At 42.2% G+C, this 24019-nt stretch overlaps 1 protein-coding gene across 3 annotated transcripts in view; it reads left to right on the plus strand.

Annotated features, from left to right (window-relative positions):
- LOC125708848 (voltage-dependent R-type calcium channel subunit alpha-1E) overlaps positions 1-24019 on the plus strand; it is a 149491-nt gene that overhangs the window by 70085 nt on the left and 55387 nt on the right. The window contains exon 1 of one of the 3 annotated variants that reach the window (XM_048976695.1): positions 109-153. The exons of the other annotated variants lie outside the window; for them this stretch is intronic. The gene's annotated coding sequence lies outside the window, so the exon portion shown is untranslated. Of the gene's footprint in view, positions 1-108; positions 154-24019 lie in introns of those variants that run through there. 3 annotated transcript variants of the gene reach the window in all.

The following is a 24019-nucleotide window of genomic DNA, read 5'->3' on the forward strand; positions in this document are numbered from 1 at the left end:
AATGAGGAAGCGTCCAGTCGGTTTCGCCGTCTGATCCGATGGTGCAGCTGGAGCCAAGCACGTCCATCCTGGCCGGCGTGTGTCACCCAGTGGGTCACTGGCTGCCTGCGGCCTCTTTGTCTGCCTTCTTCAGCTGCCTCTGCTGGACACCAGGTTAGCAGCGGAGCCTGGTACGGAGAGGATTACAGCGCCTTCCGTGTTTTACCTTCACAACATTACAATACTGAATACTGAAATCTACAGGACAGAAATGGCATCTGACCTTCACGTCATGCAAGGGCACAAAAAAGTGCATTTTTCTCCCAGACTTCAGAATTGTGGTGGGAATTCGACAGGATTTCAGATTTAGGAAAATGGAAAGTGAATCGGGATTCAACACCAATGGATTGAGATAAATCACTGCTGAAGTCTCCCAGGTTGTTAAGGGGGCACCAGGAATCGATTGTGTATTATGTGACGTATGACTCTGAATAACACATATTTACTGGAGTTGTGCATATTTTTTGCTAAGTCTTTTTTTTTTTTACATATATACAGTAAGAAGCCTTGCGAACCTGTACTGGGCAGGCAGTTGGAAGATGGATGGATATATAAGCTATTCTCTTTATATAATATAAATAGTTGCATTTTTCCATTCCTGGCAGTTGAAAAATATTTTCAAATCGCACCCAGCCACATAAAACCAAGACCAGGTTATCTCCAAAGCAGGCTGCGCTGAACCCTCCCGCAAACATGCGACTTGTGGCTTTCTGAGTGTCAGTGATGAAGCTTTGGTGTGTCTCTGACGTGTGTGTAAGCTATCGCTGCAATGTGGAAGCTTTCGTGTCGATTGGACAGACAGCTGTCAGAGTTATGAGCTACACCGTCCTGTCAGGGATATTTTTAAGGCATAAGGGCTGAGAGGGACAAGACGGGCTGGATGGTTGAAGAGGAAAATAATGGGCTTGTCTCCATTTTCACTGTCCTGCAACTTCATGACGGCATGAACTGTAATGATGTTCATCCACTGATAATCGAATTCCAGTTCACTTTTCTTCATCATACTCATGTTGAGGTATCACCACTTTGAAGCCAAATGAGTTCGGAGGTGACTGTAGCCTTTCCGGAGCCCACATGTTCAGCAGAGAACACGGTGCCCTTCCTTCAACGCTTCTGTCCCTCAACCTGAAGACATCTTGCCCCACACTGTAATTACGTAGCTTTGTGCTTCCTAGAGAGAAAGGTGCTTTTTTAGCTCCTTCGATCGGAGACGTTCTGGGTGCCATCGCTGTGGGACCTTAACTTTGGTGCCGCTGTAATGTATAAAGGGTGTCTGTTTGATGACTGACTGACCCAACACTGGATGTTTCCATTAGTGTTTATGGTAACACTTTATCTGACGGGACGCAAACACTTAGCAATAACTCAGTTACTACTGAAGTATAAATCATGAACAAATACCGTAACTGCTTGAGATAAACGGTGTCACAATTCATTAATGATGAACAAACATGAGATCAGTATTTCACTTGTGATATTCATGACTTGTCCCTTCAGCAGGTCCTTAGTAGTCCTTAGCTGGAACTTCCCTTGCCTTTCTGCATCAGTCTGTCACCTCACTCCCCGTCAATCTGTCAACCCCCGTCATGCTGTGCGTCCGCGACATCCTGCAATGACATGCTGAAGCAGGTTTCAGTAACTGTCAGCTCCACTGATCTGGACGGACAAGGCGGGGGCATCTCACCCCAACGGAACAGTGACCCCACTGGCCTCAGTGTCACCCCAGGGGTGACTCTCTCTAGAATATTTCATTTAGCCTCTCATTCCGTTTGAGTGCTTATAAAGATTCAGGTTTCATGTGTCTTCAGAAGTGTGCATAGTGAGAAGCTAAGGCCCTCTTAGCGGTAGGTTATAAAAATGCTTCCTGGGTGATCGAAACCAAAGCAGACAATTGAAACACAATGCCAATACATTCCTGTCTCTCCTGCATCTCCAGGGTGTCCAGCTTACTTCTCATATTCATTACTGCCTACGTCATTTCCTCTAGAAGGTCAAATGCCCCCCTGCACAGTTATTATCACATCCTTACCGGGGACGCATCAGGATACATTATCGTTTACGCTATAAAAGATACGTGGTCAAATGCGTCCCAGACCACCTTGGTCATGTACACTTATATTTACTGTTGTCCACTTGTGATTCGATTGCCTAAGACACAGTTTAAAATCAAGCGTAAACAGGGCCTAAAAAATAGCTATAATATTATTAGCTTAATTTTCTTTTAGTTATAATAACAGCGTAGATTCTTCTTCTTATTATTATTTCAGGGAGGCACTGAGGCTCATGGTTGCTTCACATGACAGTTGCAGCCCTGTTTGTGCAACGTGGCTGTTCTCCCCACTGTCCTGTTCTCCTTGTGACTTTCCGGTACTTTGGGAGTCATTTCCTGGAGAGCTCTCTATCCTGTGCTTCCTGTTTCCCAGTACAGGCTCCTGGATATTGAAGATAGATGGATATTTCCTTTAAGCTGCAGACACCGCAGTAGCTCAGCAGTAATAGTGTGGTGATAGTCCTCTTTCAGTGGTCTTGTTATGTGTCTGACAGTGCAAGACTCTTCCCCATACAAGCCACGGGCCTCTCCTCTCTTTGCACACAAATAAGTGTCGCTGCAGTATCTGAGCATGTTTTGGTTTACAGGGAATTGCATCAGAATGTTGTAGAGGCCGGCTGAGATCTTGGACCACAGCTTTGTGGAACATTTCTGGAAGGATCTGAGCGCTGAGTTAAGATGGGGCCTTCAGTGTTGGAGCGCTTCTCCATGGGTGATCTGCCGGGAATGTTCAGGTTTTTGTTCTGCAGAGCTTCACTGTTTCCAGCAACCGAGCTCCTACCATCTTTAGTTGGCCACTGTAGTTCATCAGTCAGCCTATAGTCTGCACAAATGAGAGTGCAGGTCATATATTGACCGTTTTATGACAACTTACCGTCACACCGGGGAATCGTGGAAGCAGGAACAGCGAAACGAGAGATCAAGGAATGCGGATTTATTATGAATCTTCTCCCAATACAGGACATTGTAATGTCAATGACATGACTGGGGAAACAGACTTGAACGTGGACTGAAATACACAAGACTAATAGCAGGAAACGTAGAACAGCTGGTAAATGCAGGGATTCCACACGGGGTTAACGATGGGGGCGTGGCACACGGACAGATCGAACAATCGGGTGTGACCCTTACATTGTCTCTAGAGAATTTTTTTAAATAAATACAGGCAGTTCCCAGGTTACGAATGAGATCCATTCCCTAAGTCTGTCTTTTAGTGAAATTTGTAGCTAATCATAATAATAATAATACAATGTATATAATAATTCTTATTGTAAAACTAAGTATATATGGTACTGTACTGTTCCTGTCTGACAAACTGCTGAAACTGTGCAATGTTTTCAGGAGCATCATAAAGCAATGTGTGCGTTTGTTATTAAGAACCATTGTATTTAACCCAAATATATAATATAATAGGTTTTATGGCAGTGATGATCGGACCTCTGTATTCTGTTAGTTGGTGATATTTTACAGGAGGAATGGCCTTTAAAGAAGCCAGCATTGTCATCCATGAAGGTGCGTGGAAATGAACTGAATGCCTAATTCAATGACTTTATTTCATTTGTCCTCTTGCTTAGCTCACCATCCTTGGGCCACCTCCGGATAAAAAAAAAAATCATGGTCTGAAATGAAGAAACCTAAGGCTAATATTGAATTTTTAAAGGTCACGGTATTCCCATCTGGTTCTGGTGAATAGTCATTCACCGTGTTCCTTTACAGCGATTTATTCTCATTGCTGAGATTCACTTCAGCACGGAAGCCAGAAAAACTGTGTTTTCCCCCAAAGGTCAAGAAGGGAGGCCCTTGTATTCTCCCACCTCCATAGCTGTTTCTTCTTAATGTGATGGATAACACTGGTCTGGCTGTGTGTTTTACTTAGTTGTTTTATGTCTTGGTGTGTATTCTGGTGGTCTAACCAGTGTTTTCCAACCCGGTTCTCAGGTTTTGCTTCCTCCAAGCTCCCTGCCAGACGGTCCACATTTTTGCTCCCTGGGAGGGTGAAAAAATGTGGACTGTCTTGGGGTCCCTGAGGACTGGGTTGGGAAACGCTGGTTTAGACAATGGGGTCTCATCCCCAAATTGGACAATTGTGCATCAGATCTACAGTAATAAAGCCATTTAACTTTGGAGGAATAACCACCAGAGTGATTCTTAAACTCGATGTGATGCAGAATTAGATCATTTCATTTTTTAAGCTTTTTCTGGCTGTCAGTTTTGCTGCACCTACACTAGATACCAACAGTGAGTAGATGGATCATCTTCTGTCATGAATAATGAGACCAGATCTTCTCCATAGTGGCACTAACCCTATGACCTCGGCATAGTTCTTTTACCAAACAGGATGTTTTGATAGCACAAGCAATGACATCTGTAAAACTGATTAAAACACCGGCTATAAAATATTTATTGCTTCTGTGAGACACAGGAATGTGGGCTTTGAAGGTAAGCCAAAAGCCGAGTACCAGATAAGCTGTTAATGAATATTTACTGTGAATATGACTCAATTCTCAGTTTTCATCTTAGAACCAGCAAAGCGGTCTGACTGGATGAAAACTCTCCAGAGCTTCTTGGGTTACTATGGACTCAGTCAAGAGGTTCACTCAGAAGTGGTTGATCCTATTAAGCTGTGATGTATTTTGTGGAACCGCTTGATGTAACAGAACCACTATCGTCATGATGGATGGATGGATGGATGGATAATCTGAGCTTTGATGCGTCTGTTTTTATTGCCAACTATCACTACTGGCAAAAGTGGTAAAATTATTCCATAGGAGTCAAGCTTCTGAACCACTGGCAGTCTGCTATGCTATTTGAAGTTAAATGGACACTTAACAGATGTTATGAGACATTAATTAGTGCATTTCAGGACCAGAGGTATGTCCTTATGTGCAATGGCAGGACAAGGGAGGTGAAAGTTTTATCTGTGACACTGAACTCTGTCATTATCATGGTGTCTTCCTGCTAGAGCCGTCTGCCCTGTGTGAGCCTCATACCACCATTGGCTGCCGGAATTTTTGGGAGCAAAGTGATCAGGCCTTTTGCAAGGAACAGTTTTCCACTCTGTCACAAACATCACATTTCACCTCCAGTAGCTGAAATGTATTTTCTTGTTTTTTTTGTTTTTTGGTGTAGATTTTATGACAAGCTAAGCGATGATGTGACTGTTTGCTTGTTTTAAAAGCTAGACGTCGCGTGACCTTTTCTGACATGATGGCTTACAGCTGCCAAGCCCACGTCATGTAAACTAGCGGAACGACGGGAACCACATTGAGATTTTGGATTAAACCCTACAGTCCTCCGTCTGGATCCTCGCTGTTTCCTTCCTTCGTTTTCCCATCTCATCGCCTGATTTGTGGAAACCTTCTGGAAACAGCCGTTTAATTTATTTCCAAGGTCAAACAATTAGCGATTGTGAACATGAATGACAGACAATGTTGCTTCTCTTTCTAAGACTCGTTGGCGCCGTTTCACGTAGCAGCTAACAAGCAGACATATAAACATTAACAGAGGACACATTCTCCCTGAATGCTTCAAAACGATGACAGAACGACACACAACAGCTCCCCCCCCCACGTAGAGCGACCTTGGCTTTGACAAAGGCACCTTATAAATGTAATCTGTTGGTATTATTTTGTGTAGATACATGCACAGCTGCCTCCCTCCACCACCGCACTGCCGTAACCCTCAAAGTTTGCGGTGTCCTCGCGGTGTGATATCTCACCATGCTCCCTTTTAGGCGCCTGGGCCATCCGCGCTGGGGAGGCTCGCCGGCCCCTCGCTGTCTCTCCCCCTCCGTTAGCCTCCTCTGCCAGCCGTCAGCACTGAAAGTGTGATAATTGCTGTGACCAGGCGGTGCTACAGTACTTGTGCTTTTTTTCCCCATAATGCCATTCTTCCACCCCTGTAATCTGTTAGCAAAATTTTATCACATGTGAGTTATGTAAATATATAACATCCATCCATCTATTTTCCAAACCACTTATCCTACTGGGTCATGGGGGGTCCGGAGCCTATACCGGAAGCAATGGGCACGAGGCAGGGAACAACCCAGGATGGGGGGGCCAGCCCATCGCAGATATATAACATTAATAGTATTTTTATTATATGCATGCAATTCTTTTATTCCATCAAAATTTGGTATATTATTAATTTTCACATAAGATCTAAACTTAGAAGTATACTGTATATAAGCATTTATCCGAGATTTATTTAAAGTGACATGTTTGGTAATTGTTTCTTATGAAATTGATTCCCCCAAGGGAGTTGGGTACTTTCCTGGTTCTCTCAAATGTGTTTGTCATTCGGAATCATGCTTTCCATACCTGCTTTCCCCTCTCTGTCCTTATCTTTGGAAGGTGTCACCGCAAGGCACAGACGTTGCCCCGCAGAAGCATCTACATCCGTCCTGTTTACGCCATAAAATCAGGCTTATTGAATTCTGTGGGCGATGTTTTACTGTGACGTGCGGGGAGAAGATTCCAATTCAGCGACGCCTCCAGGCTGAACAGAATAGACAGAGAGAAATGACTAAAAAATAAAATGACACAAAGATGAAATGCGGCAGGAGGGGAACTAGGACTGGGCCAAAAGGTCATGCTAGCTGGTATTTCCTTCCATGGGTCCACAAATAATCATTAAATAAAGAAATAAGCTACAGACAGAAAGGCAACAGGATGCACTAATTAAATGTATTGACTTTTGATGCATTGAAACTTTGTGATCAAACAATATCCATCCATCACCCTATTTTCATGCCCAATAATACAGATGAGAGTTAGGATATAACACAATACACCAAAGACAATTGAATTAGCTGTCTCCAAATAAACAAGATTTACTCAGAGCTTTGAACTGCTCCGTGAGCATTATTCTCGGAGATTCAGTAGATCCTAAATAGTGTAAGTTTTGAAGCTGAACGGACTTGGTGATATATACAGTCCTTATTTCATGTGAACTTTAACAAGGCTGCTGTCTGTGAAGAGAGGGGAGGGAATGTATGTCCTGGCAGAGCCAGGTAACCATCTCCTGCATTTTTATTGGGCCCCCACTCCCAAGAGCCCCCACTCCCATTTCTGCATTTCCCAAAACCCGCTGACTGTTTTGTGTCTGTGTGTAAGTCTCACACTGTACATTTTGACAGAGGCAGGTAAAGCAAGGATATGAATGTAAGTAATTTACTGGTAAAAATCAAATGAATAAAAAATGAAATATTCAGCGAGTCAAAGTATGACGCAAGCCAAGTGTTATTCCATTCTCTAATGGATCTCCAATAACCCCTCGTCCATAGCCTGTTGATCCTGCGCAACAGGATGATAAGTGCAGGACTCACATCTGGATAAGATGCCAGGCCCTGACAGAGTGAATACATATTTGCTGAACATGTTCATAGAACTTCACAATTTTTAATTTGCATCGCCATTGTGTCTTGGCACATATATTATATATTTGACGATTTGCAGGGAGAGATATGGAGATTCCTCATGCTCAGGGCTGCCGCTGGTTTTGAATCAGCTGCCAGAAGCAGGTGGTGAGATTCCTGAAATGAGCGGCTGGAATGTAGAACGTCCTCATTCCGGCTTGTGGCATGTCAGTGCTGCTTTCCTGCAGATAGAATGAAAATTGTTGTGAGGTCTGCAAATAGGAAGAAGTGAAGAAGAGGGGAAATTGTAGTGTCTTCAGCGTGGGGTTTGGGGGGGGGGATGTGCACGGGTAATGAATTGTCTAGAAATCTAGAAGACAAGGAGATGGTCCAACAACTGATCTGTGGGTTACGCCTAATGGAAGGTTGAAAGACATGCAGCTTTCGACTAGGGAGTTAATAAATGTGAGGATAACAGAAGATATCGACTTGAGATCCTTATAGATCCTTAAATTCATGAGAGATATTTGTCTGAGAGAGGACTGAAATGACAGGATGGTTGCTTTAGGTTAGCGTTGCTCAGCTAAGTAAATGGACCAGCTTCTGCTTTTGATGGAAAGTTGCCGCCTTTAAAGTCTAGCATGGTTATCTCCTGCTAGTATTGCATTGTTTTCAATGTTTGTGTGAAAGTCTCACACTGCAATGTGTAACCATCCAAGACAAGAAGTAGGTGTTAATTCAACCAAGCTGTTCAGATTGTTAAAAATGTACACTTATTTGTGTATTATCAAGAAATAATATAAGCACAATATGGTAATAAGCCAAATACTTTGATACTGAAATCTGTTTCAGGTCTGGTTTATGGTGACGCTGCATGAATTTGCATGCATTAGGCCCTTGAGTTTGCACCAGTGCACAATGTATGTAATACCAGTGTCCTGGAGATAGTGCCTTGAGGCTCATACAAGTGTAGTGTGGGTTAGTGTGAGCCTATAGTGCAAGACCTGAGAGATAGGAGACAAAGGAGAATACAACAGACAGTGTGGCTGGCCCTCAGACAGAAAGCTGGAGGCGTTTTATAGCTGCAAGTTGAAATTAAATGACTGATGACTTCTTTCATTTAAAATGCTTTTTAGTAATTTTACAATACAATTACCTCCCTGTACTTCTATAGCATGGTCTCCGTCTAGAGTCCACAAGGTTCTCAGCCTTTACTGGTTTCCTGTGAGCCATTAATACACTGAAAACTGAAGAATATTTGGGTTGTTCAAAGGATTTTCATTTTTGGGGTGTTGAGGAAAAATGCAGGCATAGAAAAAAGCACCGGTTTTAAAAAACCAGCACGGTTGAGGTTGCTGGGGACACAAGAAATTCAACACTTTTACCTGCTGCAGGCACAAGGGAGAGGCAGAACTATCTACCTCGCATAAGTAGTTATCCAGCACAGGGTTACAGTAGCCTGGAGCCTATCCCAGGAAACAGGGCAGGAGGCAGAGGACACCCAGAATGGGATACCGTTTCCTCACGGGGCTCACACTTACACATTATGGGCAATTTGGAATCACAAATTCACTCAACCTCACATTTATAGACTGTGGCAGGGCACCACAGGACCCATGGGAAACAAACAGAAAAATATGCAGACTGGAACCTCGGCGTGAGACAGGCATATGGAGATGGGGGGAGGGTTGGATGGTTGGATGCCTGAGCCCTGGCCCCTTTTGCCTGAATGAATGAAACTCCGCCCCCCGGGCATTTGGCCACACCCCTCTGTTAGAGCACCTGCCCCTTGAAAACTGTCACTGGTGTGAGACCATTGTTAACCATCGAGGCTAGTCAACCATAGTCAGCTAACTTCTTCCGTGAAGGCCACACCCCTCTACCCAACAACTTTATAAGAGGATATACAGTAAGACATTAGAAGTGGGTAGCATTGTATCTTAGTCGGTTCTGTCGCAGTCTTGCCATTACATGCTTGCGTCCAGCTTCAGTTCTGTGTTAACAGACTTGCTCTGTTTTTAGTCAGATCATGTGACATTTTTCTAAGTACTGAACGAATGAATTCATGCATTTTGGGTTAATTAATGAGTAAATGACCCTTTTTAATGACCGTACAAGTGTACTGCATGATTAGTTCTGGATTGCGAAGATGGTTGCTGAGGCTTAAAAATACTTACATCTTTGCATCCTTGTTTCAGGTGACCACATAGATAGAAATTTTCAGAATGATCTGTTTTCCATCCCTGTCTTCAGGTTTCCCAGAAGTCCGTTGTTCTGATGAGTGAGGTCATCCACCTTGTGGCCAGGCATCTTCTTCCGTATTTATTTATTTAGCTGATCCTTTTGTCCAAAGTGATATACAAGTGTGGATCAGAGAGTAGAGTCAGCCAATGCCCACGGAGTAATTAGGATTAAGAGCCTAGATCAAGCTCTCAATATTGATATCTCTATGTTAGCCACAGGATTGGAACTAATGACCTTCTGATCGCAGATGCAGAGTCCTAACCTGCAGAGCCACAAATCTCCAATGTAGTGGGTCTTCTCACAATATGACAGCTTCAATCTGGTAATTTGTGCTCCAAGTGAAAGATCTGTCTTCATTTTCATAAGGATCCTCTCGTTTTCCTTGCTTTCTATACATTTCTTAAAAATCTGTGTTCAACGTTCAAAGGCATCAATCATCTCGATGTCCTGCTTCTTCATTATCCAGCTTTCATATCTACGGAGAGCCACAGAAAACATTCTGCAAAATTCCTGTCTTTGTTCTTAAGTTTTTCTGGGTCCTCTGTTGAATGCCAGACTGTGACATATTTCTTGACTGCTGGATCCTAAACTTGTCTGTAAACTTCCTTTCTTAAAATTCTTTATATGTACATACGATACCATCAACATTAGCTTGCTGATATTTCTTCCACTAGTCTTGGCTCCTCCATTGTCGGTCACACTTTACTTGAGGGGACATGTGTAATGTAGTAGTAGTACATGCTAACTTGTGCATTGATTAGCCAGTAACTAAGTGTTACAGTAGTTACATCACTAATCCCTTGCTTGTTCATCATTAATCAATCAGTATTCCAGTTCATGTGTTCCTATCAGACACAATATTAGTTAACGGTTAATTAATTAGTTAATAATGGTAAGACTTCACTTGAGTGGGCAAAAGTTACTTAACTTTTCAACCACTCAAGGAAAATCATGAACTTGCACATTTTTCCCATGAAATAATGAACTGTCAGGATTGATTACTGAATGAGCATGGGATCGGTACTTAACATATACTTAGTTACTGATTAATTAATGCATTAAGTAAGCGTGTACTACTACATTATTTATATCCCTTCAAGTAAAGGGTTACCCAGTTGTCTATTTCTGTCCAGTATCTCTCATTATATGTTTTAGTACTCGTTGAATAAGTATGATAATAGCAGGTATGACAGCATGAGAAACATTCTTTTCAAAATAATGGAGCTATTGTAAAGCCTTTCATCAGCTTTATTCAGTAGCACATTAATACTTTGCGTGATCAAATAAGTTGACAATAAGGCACAAGAGATGATGAGATTGCAGTTTCAAACTAGTTCCAGGTGAGACAGTCTGCAGAATCACATGACACATTGATGGGAGGAAGGGCCTGGGATATTTTTATGGGTGCAGGTGAGGAAACTGGTTTATAAAAAGGGGGGGGGGGGCACAAAAACAAAGGAAGGCTGTTTTAGTATCAGGACAAAGGAGACAGAGGACAATAAAACAGGTGACAGCTACCCTTTACTTCAGGCATGGATGGGGTGGTGAGCTGTGACTCGTTTTAAATTTACACCACGCACATGGTGTTAAGGCGAAAATTAGTCATATTCACTAATTCATGAAAACAATTTATACTTAACAATAAAATACACACATACAAGCACTAAAGCACCCAGCACAATATTCCACAGAGCTTTAAAACAACAGAAAGGGGTCAAAGCTAACAGCTATGAAGAAAATAACAATAAAAAAACTTCAAAAAGCATAAACTTAAATATGTTTTCTTGTTTTGAGGTTTATAGGCATTTATTGATGCTAAAATTTTCTCATTGCATCTCTAGAAACGACCCAAGCTAAATGAGTGTGGAAAAGGACAAGATGTACAGTAAATGCATATATATATATATATATATATATATATATATATATATATATATATATATATATATATATATATATTTCTTTTGTGATGTTCAGTTTACTGTTGACAATAAACCTTGTTTGTGGTTTCTGTCCACATAGCAGTGACCTTTGTATGTGATTCAAGGCTGATTACTAGTGATTCCTTTGTCATTAGTGTTTGACAATGTAAAATATTAAGGACTGATTCGCAGAAAATAATTAATGGCTTTTCGTGTTTACAGTCTTCATCATGGGAGGGAGAATCTGCTGATTCCATATTCATCACACCTGTCCCTTACAGTATGTCAGGTGTTTATCATACGCTGGTGTGGCCATTTGAGTATGCACTGAAACATCGTTATTCTTCCATGCTGAACATGACTTCATATTTTTACTTGCTTTTCGCTAATCTATTTGAGAATTAACTGCTTAGTTTGGCTTCTTTGATTTAGAGATAAATATGTAAGACCACATGTCAGTATCTTCCTCAGTATTAAAATAATTTTATTCAGTAGGATGTAATGGATTAAGATACATTTGCTTAACCAGACTTGTTTCATTTCAAGAACTATGGAATGCACTGTTGCTTCAATAAGAATGTGGTTTTAAGGGGAGTCGGACAGTTGTAATTTAATGTTATTGTGTAATATCATAATGTATTTCTGTTCAGAGCTTATGGATTGTAAATTCTGCTCAGCTTGGGTCTACAGTAGTTCTTTGCACTGTTCCATCATGACAATTTCCCCGATTCTACTTTTGTTGGCACTGTCATTATTCCGGATCCTTTGTTGTCACCACTGGTCCCCAAGAATTTATACAGAGCAGAACATTCAGAGTTGCCCTCACAAGGACAAATGGGTTGAAACTCCTGGAAGATCTTGATCACTTACTCGACGGCTCTTTTCAAGTTGAGCTAAAAACTTTGCTGTTCAAAAAATTCAAGATTCATTTTTTTTTGTCCCATGGAATTGCTTCGTAAGTCTTCTCTCATCTGGGCTAGTTATCGTACTGATTATTCTGATTAATATGCATAATTGTAACTCAGTGATTAATAACACATTTCTTTTGCCATCTGGTAATATATGGGTTATATACACCTTGTGGAAATGCGCAGAGCCTGCATTCATAGGCCAGCGTTTTGTCAGTCCTGTCTCTGATATCATACACCACAACACTGCAAGATGTTTGATGATCAGAGTCCTAAGATCAGAGTTGTTATCTGTCTTAGATGAATAGAATCTCATGCGATTCAGTAGCAGCAAATCATGAATTATTCACTCACTGAAACATATAAATAATAGAAAAAAAAATTAAAAGCATCTTTATAAAGGTAAAGGTAATTACAATGCAGTGTCAGGATAAATTAAAGTAGCTTTTATTTGGTGAATTAAAGATCAAGCCTATCGGCTGTTATTTCTAACATTGAGTCAAGCCTCAATAATCTGTCAAGATTTGTCGCAGTAAAGACACCCTGAGCTGTGGAGGAGTGAGCCATTCATATCTTCTCATCACTGAAGTTGACTAGCTAACATGGGCACTCAGTTGGCTACAGGTGCATTGCGATTCAAGCAGTGGGGCAAGTGGTTTCTAGAAATTTGCCAAATTATAGCATTTTGTTGGCTATGGTGAAGGAGGATGAACAGCAGGGCAAGGACCATGTCTTGTGGTCTAAAATGGGAAACAGTTGAGGGATGGACTGGGGCCTGACTGACAGAATACGCCCATCCCTTATGCCAGCCTGTCAGAAGGAGCTGGATGTGAGCATTAAGTATAGGGGGCAGGGGGGATTCAGACTTGATATCAATAATTCAAAACCCCTTCTGATGAGCTGGAGCCCCCACCCTGGGTTTACCGGGTACACAAAATGTCATGTTTGACTATATTACGCCGCTCCGTCCCGACACTGTGAGTGCAGTGTGGCTATAGGGACCGGGATCTCCAGGATGGACCCAGATGGTGGGTAAATTCCACCCAACCCCACATGCGGGGAGGGGGGGGGGGGGGGGCTCTCTGGCGATGTCTGAGGATAAACCCAGCAGCTCTTTTAACTCTGTGTGGGGTGATTACGCAGCAGAGAAGGAAGCTGTGGATTAACCTGCCACAGGGTGGGGATACAAATGTCAATCCGCGCGCTTTGCGGCGCCCGCTGGACGCGAGGAGCCGCTGCGTGACGTATCTTCTCTGGCTGGACAGCCGGTGGCTGCGAGCCGGCAGCTTTCACATGGACAATTTTAGGCGAGGGATATTTCCGGAATGTCGGCTTTTTCTGTGTTTCAGGAAAGTGCGATTTAGGTCATAGATACGCAAACAAACTTAAGCCAGATTTGTTCAGTATGTTACAGGGGTCAATTGTCTCATTTAGAAATTCGACAGGTGATTTCAATACATCTAGAATGTGTTCTGTCTATATATATATATATATATATATATATATATATATATATATATATATATATATATATATATATATATATATATGTATGTATGTATGTGTGTGTATGTATGTATTAATGTTTATATATGTAAGCGGCAACCAAATGCTCTAGGTAATGTTATCCGAAAAACTGGAAGAAACATATAATGTTGCTTGATTGTGGGATCAAATTCCTGGAAGGGAATCTGAAAGAGGAATTTCTGCAGAATGTCAAGCTCAGGTTGCAGGATTTTCTGCAGCTAAACCTTCAACATGGAGGAGCCCGGCTGAAAGGCAGCGGCTCTGCCATGCGAATGCTCGTCATAGGCGGCAGGGTTCCCCGGGTGTCAGCAAAGAAGACTGACTCTCCTTTGCAGCCTCGACAGCTTCGCCTGACAGCCAGCTATGCTGTGGAATACAGTAGCTGTGCACAGTTTGGGGACACGGTTACTGAAGAGCTCCTCTGTCGAACACCTGAAATTCTCCGGTAAAAGCAGGACCGAAGAGCAGAATGGAGGCACATAGTGTAAGTTAGAATATGTGTAGCGAAGGGTTAAATACAGATATCTTTAATGTTCATGCTAAATCAAACAAAGGCGGCAGTCGATTGAAACAGCAGGGCTGTTTAGCCTCACATTCTGAATCAACCTCAGGCAAGGCTCTTCTCCTGATAAGCTTATGAATTGACATCCTACGGTAGGTTTGCTTCAGGCATGGTGTGACCCAAGCTGTGTGCTGGTCGGGCCTGACAAACGCTGGGATCTGGGACGGCGCCCAGCCGGTGACAGTCCGTGGGAGAGGCGCTGGCACTCAGCGGTGACGGGGGGTGAATTCAGAGATTCAAGGACGAGACTCTTTCCTAGGCTTTCAGGTCAAAATGTACTCTGAGCACTCTAGAAATACACCAGCCAGAGACGGTGCAGTTTAGGCGCATTGTGGTCTTTAAAGATTCATTTGTGTGAGTGTGTGCGTGTGTGTTTGTGTGTGTGACTGTGTGTGTGTGCCCATGCCCTGTGACAGACTGGCATCCTTCCCTGAGTGTCTCCTGCCTTGTGGTCTGTGCTTGGTTGGATAAGCTCCAGACTTTCCTTGACCATGCACTGGGTAAGCAGTTCTGCAAAAAATGGTTGTAAAGGAGATATTTTCTATACAAAAATACCAGTGCTTCCCGTGTACTTATCCAGTTTATTTCGAAAGCATTTCACGGCACATCCATTGTATTGAGGCTGCTATAGGCCCCCGGTGACCAGCCATGAAATAAAAATCAGTATTACATACAGCATACATTTGATGTTCTCCTGTTCATCCCGGAGCTGTTTCTCGGGATATAAGAGGACAGGCAGTCTTATGAACATTTGGTGTTTTTCCCCCAGAAACCAGTTTGTCAAACATTTATACAGCAGATCACTGTCAGACTAGAGCATTAGATGAACCCTTGTGTGCAATGCCAGGCATCACAGAGCTGGCAGAAGGCATCAGTACGCCACATTGGCCGCGGAAAGCACAAGAGGCTGCCTCACACCACGATCCCGTCTCTTTGGAATGTCATCCTTGGCGCTGTGCTCTGTGGAAGACCGTGCTGTGAAGTCACGGCTGAGGTTGAGTAAGGAGGACACCGCGGAGCATGGCACCAAATGTGACATTCAAGGGAGGCAGAATCCTTGTTTGGGGCTCCGGTTACTCTATCTCTTAACCGCCCTGCCACCCGGTGGTAACAGATATTAAAAGGAATTTGAATTCGACACTCATTGCAGATTCTGGATGTTAAGGGGAATTTAGCATCTCTGGTTGATATCTTGTACATATAGCATAAATGCTACTCATCTTCACCGAGTAACTCTATGTACGTGTCTTTCGTTTTCGGTATCGGTTGCGGGACAATTAGCTAAGTGTTTGCTCTTTAGCTGTTATGAATAATTGATCGGGTGTAGTTTGAATGATTCATAAGCCATCTGGCACCGAGCAGCATGTCGATGTGAGGTGAGCTTTCATCAAGGAGCAGAGTCTGTGAGGTGTGTCAGAATGACCTGTAATTAGTTAGGCCAGTGCAGTAGGCAGTGGACGCTTCTTTCACTCGACTGTCCATCTGCATACCATGCATGGTATTGTTTTCGGTATTGTCTTTCTAAATGCACCGGGTGACACTACTGATTGCATATTGCAGCCCAGGTTATGAAACCTGATGACAAAGTTAGCATGGGATTGCCGTAGCACATGTTTGTTTTGATATTGATGAACTGCAGCTTGCGTTAAGCTAGCTATCTGGTATTATCTGCTGTATCCTTGTTATAATCTAACCACTATCTCAATACTTCAATGAAACTTTTGGATGCTACTAGTTGATGTTTGATGGTTTGTTGCAGGATGTTAATGATGGCAGCATGGAGGAGCAGGTATTTGACAATTTAGAGCTTTCTAAAGTATATTTTAATATATCACAACTTTAGCCTCAATGGACACAGTGTATTATTGCTGACTGTTTCCAGCAGATTAATGTTTTTTTGAATCATTGTCAGCACCTGTTGTATGTATGTATACCGGATGCTGTTTTATACATAAGTGTGTTTAGTTTTTAATAATGGCATTCCTGTTATATTTATATTAACATACTAGTTCCGGGGGTGGCATGGTGGTGCAGTGGTTAGCACTGTTGCCTCACACCTCTGGGACCCGGGTTCGAGTGTCTGCCTGGGTTACATGTGTGTGGAGTTTGCATGTTCTCCCCATGTCGTCGTGGGGTTTCCTCCAGGTACTTCGGTTTCCCCCCACAGTCCAAAAACATACTAAGGCTAATTGGAGCTGCTAAATTGCCCGTAGGTGTGCATGTGTAAGTGCATGATGTGTGAGTGTGCCCTGTGATGGGCTGGCCCCCCATCCTGGGTTGTTCCCTGCCCCGTGCCCGTTGCTTCCGGGATAGGCTCCGGACCCCCCGCAACCCAGTAGGATAAGCGGTTTGGAAAATGGATGGATGGATGGATACTAGTTCCATCATGGTTTCTGTCAGTTTCTTATCAACAATTATGAGCCTTTTGTGTTTGGAGATGTTAATCTATATGGTGAAATATGGAGCATATAACAGCTAAATACATCAATCTGAGTATTTAGTCTCATAGTAAATACTGAGGTGCATTTTGTAATTTCCTGAGAGCTGTCAGGCTTAGTTTACAGCTCGTGTTGAGAGGCACAAAACAGAAAGATCACTGGCCAATTACAATGCTCTGACCTACATTCTCCATAACAACTGCATGGAATCTCTGCAATGAGACGGGAGGGGCCTTTGCCAGCCGCACCCCCCTTCCTTTAAGGGGCTGCCTGCTATTTTAATACCTTTCCTGAGAAACTTAATTAAGCTGAATGAGGCAAGTGACTCGACACCTCAGATGTGACTAATTTTATTCAAGACATATGACTCCAGCAGAACAAAAATAGATCTACATGCTAGTTGCACCTAACCCCATGTTACTGATGAAGACAAAATGAATAAAAAGCCTTAACCAACTGACAGAAAGCTAGATTTCAACAGGGTCATGTTCACAGTATGGATTGGTGATTTTGATGTCAGGGGACGTTTGATCTGTTTAATTGCAAAGAAAATATAGTGAATCTGGAAGTGCTGTAAAGAGTCATGTGTTACCAGACTATTTAAAAATTAATTCCCAGTCCTGATATTATTGTAATAGAAACGGGTGACATTAGAAACATCTATTGTTTAAATTTTTTTTTTTTATACCTGAAAATGGGCGCCAGTAAACCTCTCCTCCCCCCTCTGTGACGTCTCTCCTCATGCTCTGTGATATCTTTGGAATCTACTTTGCAAGTTATCTGTCACCTTCTAAATTACTCTGGAAGTGTGTGTGTGTGTGTGTGTATGTGAAATGCCATAAAGGCAGAGAGAGAACAAAGGCTTTTTTTGCACAGCTTGTGTTTGCGATGTAGGGCTTTATGCATTAATTTATCAGGAAGTCTCCATCAAAGTGGCAGCTCAAGGATGCGTTCTGAGGGTCACTTTGAAAAGGCGACTCATTACGGCACTTTAATGCACGAGTCTGGCTGAGACACAAGATCAAGGGACATGAGACCCTGGACCTCATCCTGCTTCTGAGGGCGAATCTCTATACCAAAACCTGAAGGATTCACCAACTTCTCTTCTCTGCTAAGTAGAGAACATGGATGTTAATGGTCTTTTACACCCAATCTGAAATATTCCATCGGTTCTTACTGGAAGCATAAAGTTCCCCTTTTGGTTCATTTTCAAATTAAATTACATACTGTAATCACCCAGTAAACAAGTCCAATAAGTGCCCTCCTTAAATTTGTAGGAACATGAGTTTATTTTAAGGGACATACTGCTAGATTAGTTCATATTAGGATATTTTCTCTACAATTGAGAGGTTAGTCTATTTCATCTATGAAATATTCTCTCAGGCACTCTTCATGTGAGCAGGGTGTTGAATTCCTAATCTACTCAGTGCTTAATTTGTAAACTATGAGCTGCCAGTGAAAAGCTTTATGCAGTGATTCTATTAACTGGTGACACGTGTGTTCAGCTGGCATGCAGTCACTTATTTTTGCAAAAGATAGAATCAGATTTGTCAAGTTTGTAAATCCAAATAAAATAAAGATGAAGAAAAGGCTGATGAAAAGAAGGGCTTTTCCAGCACGTTTGTAAAATATGACATGCATGCAGTTGGAAAGGTGATATAGCAGCTGATGAATATAAAAGTTAATACCGTATGAGAAAAGACTACCATTCGAGTATAAGTTTAATGTAACCAGAAGTATATGCATGGGAAATTCGAAATGTTTCCAAATTTCACTTTTCCAGAACTGATCAATCTGCCATCACCACACACGTAAACATTGGCCGTGAATGCATGTGTCACCAGCTAACAGGATCACATAAACCATAACGCTGGAGCTCATAAAGACCATGGTGATATCATACACAAATGGGTCTTTAACAACAATAATTCAATATGAATTACTTATATACATAAGAATGCAATATTTTCTGTTCTGTCACCTGTTCATGGGGTGAGCATGGTGTTGAATTCCTAATGTACTCAGTACTTAATCTGTAAACTCTCAGGTGTCAGAGCTCATGAAGACCATGATTATGTAATACACACTAGTCATTAACAATGATAATATGCTGTTAATTAATTTAACAAGTAACAATGCGATATTTTCTATCGACATCTGTCAGTTACATCAAACTTCATCACCTGTTTTGCACTTTTCTTGCTCTTTTTTGCGGTTCTTCTCATTAGCATTAGTGTCCACAAACACTGCTCCTCTCCTCGCTGTCTCTGCTGGCTCTCATTAGCATTAGCGTCCACAAACACTGCTATTCTCCTCGCTGTCTCTGCTGGCTCTCATTAGCATTAGTGTCCACAAACACTGCTCCTCTCCTCGCTGTCTCTGCTGGCTCTCATTAGCATTAGCGTCCACAAACACTGCTATTCTCCTCGCTGTCTCTGCTTGCTCTCATTAGCATTAGCGTCCACAAACACTGCTATTCTCCTCGCTGTCTCTGCTGGCTCTCATTAGCATTAGTGTCCACAAACACTGCTCCTCTCCTCGCTGTCTCTGCTGGCTCTGCTGTCAGACTAATTCCAAAACACACCTGGTCGGCTCCCAAGGCACAACAGAGTGGCACAATTTGGGAACCACTGGTCTAGCTAGTAGGGATGCACCCAAATATGAATACACTATTCAGAAATGCACAAATAATGCATTGTAAACAGATATTTCCTGTACCTGAAGTTTTGCGCTATTATTCAGAAAGGTCAGCTCCATGACTTACATGTCTATATTTCTTCAAATCGATTTGTATTATTGTGGATGGCGATTACGCTGGGAAACTCACCTGGACGAGGAGGAAGTGTTAGTGTCATGCACAGATGTCTTTGAAACTCCTACTGTACGGTACATCACTTGTCATTTTTAGCTGAATGTGTTAATTTCTTCCGTTAAAAAAAAAAGACATTTTGTACAATTGTCTTGCATTTCAGTCAAAATTCATCAGTTTAAGATGTAACATTCTGTAAGTGTCAGCTCATGGAAAAAAAACGTGTAAAAAATCTTTTTATTAATAAAGCTCCACATTCCTAATTCCTATCCAATCACTTAGTAAATAGAAGGATGATGAGAAATACATTGAAGTATGAGCATAGCGAGGAAGAAAATGTTTCGTTTCACTGAAATTCCCTTTATAAACCTAAAGGTTGTGCTGTTTCACACAAAACTTTATCAAACATTTTTTGCACAGCCGCACTATTAGGAACTAATATAAATTGGCATTAAAATGACATTTTATGTGACATGAATGTTACATTTCTTTTCTTTTCTTTTGGTGAAGCTCTGCTTCACTTGTTGTCTTAAAGAAACTGCCACTGGTACCGAATTACTCGATTCCAAACCTCCCTACCAAAAATTCACTTTAGAAAGAAACAAGTTTAAATTAAGTCTGTTTAAGTCTTAACATACAACGAATGATTGTAATTGCTTTATCGTAACTAGCTAGCAGTTGAAATGTCAGAGCTGGTTTCTAGCCCTGTCATACTTTATCTTCTGAAAGCATTAATCATTCGGATGATGAGTTAGCTAATTTCCATACAATATGGACCTTACAGTGCTATTACTTGCTTTTATAGTTTACAGCTGTGATATTTCTCCCATGAGAATAATAACATTTGAGTTTCTTAACTGTTTGGAAAGAGTCCTGGACACTTTGGCAAGAGCATTACGGTGATGTGAAATGAATTCGGTGGGAAGCAGCGTGAGGTGATTGCTGACTGTAATTGTCTTCTCTATGTTGGTGAGCGGCATCACGGGCTCCCGGGTGGAGTGTGCTGCTTTCAGAGTGGTGGTCTACTGCTGTGGATTTAATGAGTGAGCTGGACTCTTTCCCTCAAAATAGTGAGCCAGAGGAACTTCAGAAAAGGACGACTGTAAGAGGGTCTTCGGTCGGGATGGGGGTGACAGGGATCATAATGTAAGACCCTAAGAGCGAGGCATGAGGTTATTATGAAAATTTTCTGGGAAATGTGGGAGCGGCGCCGGCATGGCACACGCATAATCACAAAATCCAGGAAGAGGGATGATAGAGCTGAAAGGGCAGCGATGTTGTTTCAGTCCAGGCAAACTATTGAAGCACAGGGGAAGGTGTCATACTGTAAATTCCTGCCCGGAAAAACAAAGCAAAACAAAACAAAGCACCAAATTTCTCCAATTCAAGAATGCGAGAAAATAATGAATATGAATATACTTGTTCACCAGGCTCACCGTTGACCGCCACCCCAAAATAACATTTATGTTTCACTATGGATTCTTCCACGAATGTTACACACCCTGGTGGGTCTCTGTTTCTTCTGGCCAAACCATTCTCTTAGGGGTGTTCCGTAACTGGGTCTGTTTCCATTTCTACTTTCAAAGCAGAGCCAGAATATCAAGAGGCTTAATTTTAGAAAAGAAACATGTGATATTATTACCATTTTTATTAAATTAGGAATAAAATACATTGAGGGTGGTGTGGTGGCTCAGCATGTATCATTGTTGCCTCACACATCTAGCGTCGGGGATCTGAATGTTGCCTTTGTGTCTGTGCAGGTTGCATGTTCTCCCTCTGTTGTGTGGAAACCTTCCATGATGCCTGGTTTACTCCTGCAGTCCAGATGCATGCAGTTTATGTCTCCAGGTTTCCCATATTGTACAATTCTATGTGTATTCTTCTAGCCAGCCCTGTGCCCTGTACCCCTGTCCTGTGCCCTGTACCCCTGTCCTGTGCCCTGTACCCCTGTCCTGTGCCCTGTACCCCAGCCCTGTGCCCTGTATCCCTGTCCTATGCCCTGTACCCCTGTCCTGTGCCCTGTACCCCAGCCCTGTGCCCTGTACCCCTGTCCTGTGCCCTGTACCCCAGCCCTGTGCCCTGTACCCCAGCCCTGTGCCCTGTACCCCTGTACCCCTGTCCTGTGCCCTGTACTCCTGTCCTGTGCCCTGTACCCCAGCCCTGTGCCCTGTACCCCTGCCCTGTGCCCTCTGCTGCCTGGGATGGACTCCAGACCCCCATGATCCTCACCAGAATAAGCAGTTAAAAGATGGATGCCTGGGTGGAATATAGTTAGATTTGCGTTATTTGTATTTAGAATGATTAATTGGTATACGAGTTCATTTTTATGTTCAGTCATGTTATTATAAATTCTGATATATATCTGGTATAAGCAGCACATTATTAGCACCTAGATCACCTGAGAAGGGAGGTGATTCCATCTCTGTCCTTTTTTTCGGATAGTTTTCCTGATCTGAGTTTTGAAACTGACTTAAAAAGTGAATATATTTGCATTTTAAAGCTGAATTAAACTTATAGTGGCTGTAAATGTGTGTTTTGCTTCTTAAAACCAACATCACAGTGAATAAAATTTAGTAAGTTTCTTCAGATATGATACTTGATAATCTGGTGTTTAGACTTATTTTGTCTTGGAAAATGCAAGCAAGCAGCAGATTCGCTTTTATGAAGAAGTGCATTTCCCTCGAATTCCCATGTCAAACATGTCTGATATGTCAGATGATGATATTCGGTTTCTTTAGAGAAATTCTAACGCCTACCTGTTCACAAAGAGATTTGATTGATCAAAATGTATTTGGGGGATAAAAACAAAGGAGAGCCTGGAAGGGATCGTGTCTGAAATTAGTTGGAATATCCTTAGCAATCAAGGGTTTAAAAGATGTGCTCAGTTAAAGGAATGATAATTACAGCAATAAGAAAAGAATCAACCTTGTTTGATTTATTGGTGTGTACAAGTAAATGATATAAATTAATAAAACATAATTGGGTTCAGGCTTCTGATGTGAGTTTTAAGGACAGCTCTGAAACTGTTTCTGTAAAAATTACCGATGTAAGAAATTGGTTGTATTGCTGTGAACATGATTATTTTGAGGTTGTAATTTAATTTCGATGACAACATTCTTTTTAATGACAATCAAGACTTTCATTGGGTTGTTTATCTATCATTGCGCCTTGAGTGAGATTCTGTAGGCCTTCAGGCTTTTGACCCAGAGCTTGTGGAGGTGGAGGCATGCCCTTCAGCCTGTTACCCACGCTTCCTTCCTGCGTTAGGGGTGTGTCCCACATGCAGCAGCCAGAATAAGGCAGGAGATCTCAGAAGATCACGTCCATGATAGCTTGTCTTGCCTCGCATTACTGATCAATGAAAGAGAATCACTGTGATCTTTTTTGTTTTGGTAATTATATCAGAATCTGGCCGCCCGCACAGGTCTGATCCCATCAGCTTTGAGTAAAAACGTGAGTGAAATCCTGCAGGCAGGTCTCATTATGATGAGGGAATGAGCAACAGAGCGCATAGACACACTCAGCAAGGCAGAGCGAAAGGTTACTGGTGAATAGACAATCAGAGACTAAGCTGAGGGCTGTCTCAAGTGTTTCTGCAAATGAGTTTGCGCTACGTACATGGGACGATTCATAATTAGGCCGGAGAGGCGAAATGCCATCCAGCGCTAAGTGATAATCGTACGGCTAAATCGTGTAGTGAGACGTGTCCGTTTAGCATCCCACTGTGACGCTTTAGATGAAATGTAATGACCGCAACGCATACACTAAGGCCCGATGCAGGAACTCTCCTGGACGTCAACTACCCGCCTACACACTAACGAACTCCAGATCTTCCTGGAAGCCTGTAACATTGCTTATTGATTAGCTTAGTGTATGTGGAAATTTTCAACGTTCTGCCTTAACAGGATTTATAAACCAGTGTTAAGTAGACCAGGGCGTTCAACTATAAAAAATGTAGGCGTCACTAAGGTTGTGGGTTCAAATCCCGCCTCAGGCTCTGCATGAATTAATGACCTCAACTGCTGAGAATGAGTGCTGTGGACAAGAATCACATCCAGGGTGTTATCTTGACAGAGGCCAGGGTTCTCAAGTCTCACACATTAACCATGAGACACATGCATTTCAACCAGTTCACACCTTTCTCATGCTGAGAAGTAAAAGATA

The sequence above is a fragment of the Brienomyrus brachyistius genome, chromosome 15 (genome assembly GCF_023856365.1).
Source record: "Brienomyrus brachyistius isolate T26 chromosome 15, BBRACH_0.4, whole genome shotgun sequence".
Taxonomy (NCBI): domain Eukaryota; kingdom Metazoa; phylum Chordata; class Actinopteri; order Osteoglossiformes; family Mormyridae; genus Brienomyrus; species Brienomyrus brachyistius.